Source organism: Rattus norvegicus, chromosome 11 (genome assembly GCF_021556685.1).
Source record: "Rattus norvegicus strain SHRSP/BbbUtx chromosome 11, alternate assembly SHRSP_T2T, whole genome shotgun sequence".
NCBI lineage: Eukaryota > Metazoa > Chordata > Mammalia > Rodentia > Muridae > Rattus > Rattus norvegicus.
The window spans coordinates 90,137,833-90,141,858 of record NC_141544.1 but is presented as its reverse complement, the minus strand read 5'-3'; the positions used below and the strand labels follow the sequence as shown (position 1 = coordinate 90,141,858).

General features: G+C 42.8%; 1 pseudogene; it reads right to left on the bottom strand.

Annotated features, from left to right (window-relative positions):
* Positions 1–1,984: 1,984 nt before the first annotated feature.
* Myl6-ps5 (myosin light chain 6, pseudogene 5) lies at positions 1,985–2,598 on the bottom strand (annotated as a pseudogene).
* Positions 2,599–4,026: the final 1,428 nt, after the last annotated feature.

Below are 4,026 nucleotides of genomic sequence, written 5' to 3'. Positions count from 1 at the left end.
AGGCCAGCGAGTTCTGGAAATCAGAATAGCTCTCTTTGCCTCAGGGACTCCCTGAGGGGGAGGCGGAAGGGAGGTGTTGCCCAGATGATACAAATTAAGTAGAAAGAGAACACTAAATCAGCATTCTTTTAAACTTCAGGAAAGAAATATTTCCTGCTGCCTAAGGCTTCCTCCATGAAGGCTAGAGTACTAGGGCGCACTGCCAGCCAGGTTACCCCTTTAGGAATGGGATGTGGGTGGGACCTGTTAACCTACTAGATTCACTTGTAAGGTTAGGCGAGTGAACCCTGCTATTTACCTATTTGTCTAGAGGATGAAAAAAAGAAAGAAAAGAAAAGAAGAACAAAAAGCCCTCTGAGCCCCTATGCCTGACCCAAACTTAAGGATGAGTGAAACATCACTGAGGTCGCCATTTTCTGCCCCACTGAGTGAACCGAATCTGACAAAGCCCAGTGGCGTTTGCTTATTCTTTGGATTAAAGTTTGTTCCCTCAGTATGGAGGGCGTTTAACCAAAACAGCCCAGACCCTTGCTGACTGAACTGTACTTAGTTCTGGTAATACAATGAAACACTGAGACGTTATGGGTGCTAGGTTAATTGCACAATTCGCTTGGTGTTCTAGAAACCCTGCATGAGGAACTCAGAGCGCTGCATTGTGAGGGGTCTTCTTTTTTGCTTTGAGTCAGTAAAAGCGATATCGGAGTACAATCCTGAACTTTTGAAATCTTCATTACGTGAAGCTCAGGTGTCAGATTGTCTAAGATCCTAACTAGACAGGAATCCAGCCTGTACCATTTTTAAGATATTTATTTATTCTATTTAATTATTGTATATGGGTGTCCATGTGAGTATGTAGACACATGCATCCTCCCAGAGTCTAGAAGTGGAGGTTAGACCTCCAAGTGGTGGGGTCATAGGCTGCTGTGAGGCACCCAATGTAGATGCTGAGCAGAAAACCTGGGTCCTCTTCAAGAGCAGCAAGTGCTGTCCACTGCACATGTAACTACCAGTTATATAATGATTAGACTATTGATATTACTGTGTGACTTAAGCTGTACTTTGACTTCAGCCACCTCTAGCTCTTGAATTTATTTCTGTCCCTCCAGAGTTACAAGGACAAAGTTGTCTCTCTCTTCTGTGAGCTACTGATGGAGCCAATGCTTTTTTAAATACTAGTGCACAAAGACTCATATAAGAATATCAAGGGGTTGGGGATTTAGCTCAGTGGTAGAGTGCTTGCCTAGGAAGCGCAAGGCCCTGGGTTCGGTCCCCAGCGCCGGAAAAAAAAAAAAAAAAAAAAAGAATATCAAAACATAGACCATTTCACTCTCTAAAATTAACCATGAATCTGTATGGTGACTATGGCAACAAGTAGAATGAATGTGTGTGTGTGTGTGTGTGTGTGTGTGTGTGTGTGTGTGTGTGTGTGTGATCTACCTGTGGCGTTTTAGGTTCACAAACATCAAGGTGGAAGATGTAGACCTCATAGGCCTGTGTTAGGGTATTGACAGGCTAGCTGATCCCAGCCAAGGTTCACTACCTGTAGGAAACAGAGGCTGTGGTAGAGTGTTAGAGCCAGCAGAGAGGGACAAAACCTGCTTTTATATGTATGTGGAAGGCAGGGTGCTGCATTAGTCTCAGGGCTATGGTTTCTGCGAATGAATAGTTTGAGTTGCCATAGTTTTACACATTCTTTAAAATAAAATCTCAGTGTTCAAGAACAGGTAACACAGAAGGTTGTGGTAATGAGCCTAAGGTCATTTTTAATTCTGTGACAGCAACTTGGTAAACATCTGATCTTAGAGCCTTGTGTTCTCTCTCTCTCTCTCTCTCTCTCTCTCTCTCTCTCTCTCTCTCTCTCTCTCTCTCTCTCCACAAAGAAGACTAGATAGGCAAGGTGCTGTGATATGAGAGCATAGGCAGTCTCTGGGGCCACAGAAATCTCGCAGTGAGCCAGGCACAGACTTGGGATACGGAAATGTACTCAGCCATTCAGCACCGTCTGGACAAAGCTCTCCACAGTTTATGCCGCCATTGCTGTCCTCATGCCCTACTACCAGCATCTCTACTTCTTCCTGTGTCATCTTTTCACCCAACCTGACAAAAACGTGATGGCTTTCAGCACCCATGACAGGCATCATTCCCTTCCTTCGCAAATACATGAATCGTCATGGGTTCCTTGGTCTTGTCCTTGGCCACCGTCTGCAGCATGGACAGGAAGTGCTCAAAGTCTAGCACATTGACATCCATTTCATCACCGTTGGAGTTCTCCAGGATCTTGAGCACCTTGCCATTGGGAGGGTTCTGGCACAGGGCCTTCATCATATCTTCACATTGGCTGCACATTTTCGCCATCTTGGTTCTGTCCGACAGCGGGCAGGTCTCCTTTAATTCTGTGGTCTGGTCCCTGGGGACGTCGGATGTCTTGGCCACTCAGCTCGGTGGGACCTTTTCCATCAGTAATGACCAACTCTAGTGATATTTCATCTCAAACCATAAGCGACTTTGTGTTTGAAAGTAATTGGTAAAATAGAAAGTGAACTCTGAGTGCAGAGGTTATTAAGGAGCACATTGAAAAGCACGTTCAAAGTCTGGAGCATATTGTTGTAACACGCCTGTGGAAAGCCAAAATAGCTTCCATGAAAATCCTGGCCTTCTATACTTTTATTCTGTACTGAGTTTGTAAAGACCCTTTTTGTTCCAGATTCTTAAAAAAAAAAAAAAAATCCATGAGGTTTGTTAATAGCCCAGATAACTTCACCAAGCTGAAGGGCCTTCAATGACAGGCACCATACGTGCACGGATATCAGTTAGCGTTTTTTACGTAATGAAGCTGAGTGGCATGAAATAGCTATCACCCCACTATTTCTTGGTTAATGATTTGAGCTGAGATCAACTGCATAGCCTTTTGGGGGAACTTGCCTTAGTGTGTTCAGAGCATGACAGTCAGTAGGTTAGTTTCTGGCTAACTGATTCTGCCATCTAGATACGTCTCTGGCACCTAGCAAGCTGGTTTAGGTCTTTTCACATAATGACTGAATTTTGCTTGTGTGTGTGTGTGTGTGTGTGTGTGTGTGTGTGTGTGTGTGTGTATCTATATGAGAGACTAGGAGGAGAGACCACATATTGCCTTATTGCCTAATTACTATATTATCACTTAAGATTAGACGTGCACAGTGTCACTTCTGCTGTCTATCTCTATTGGTCAACACAAGGTCAGTCCATATTCTAGGCAATCAGAAAACTCCAATCCTTTATGAGAAAAAAAATAGCAAAGTCATATTGCAAAGGTATGAACATATATGGCAGGTGAGATTATTATTGCCATCTAAGTAAAAGTGTGATTTGCCCAAATTAATGCCAGCGTTTGCTTAAAGATTAAATTTGTTATTTTTTTACTCCCTGATATTTCAACAACGTGCAGTATGTTATAAAAAAAGAAGCAGTTTGTGAAGGAAAACATATGCAAGTCATAAAGAAAGTGGAAATAAATTCAAATCTTCTCCCGTCTTTGCTGAGAGCTTGCTTATATCTATCCTTGCCTTGATGCGTTATTTACCTTTCTCACAGTTATTACAAAATAGCAGCTCTAAAGGAGCATGGGCTTGTCTTGGCTCACAGTTTGAAGATGCACAGTCTTTCATGGTAGGGAAGTTATGACAGCAAGGGTATGAAGTGGCTTGTTCGTTTGGTTTCATTGGTTGATTGGTTTGGTTTTTAGACAAGGTTAACGCCCCACACCCACCCCCCAAAAAAAACCCAAGCAGACAAAACCAAACAAAAAAATCTCCCCCAAAACCAACCAACCAACCAAACAAACAAACAAACAAAAAACACTTAAGATATCTTTGAATGGCAATCTCTACTCTCCCCCCCCCGTCCCCCTGCCCCCAGCTTCTTAACTACTAGGATTACCGGATTTATCATACTATACATATAAGGCTAGATTCCTTTTTTTAGTTTAGTTTTATCATGACTTTGTTTTAAGACAGCGTCTCACTATACAGTCCTGGATGGCCAGGAATT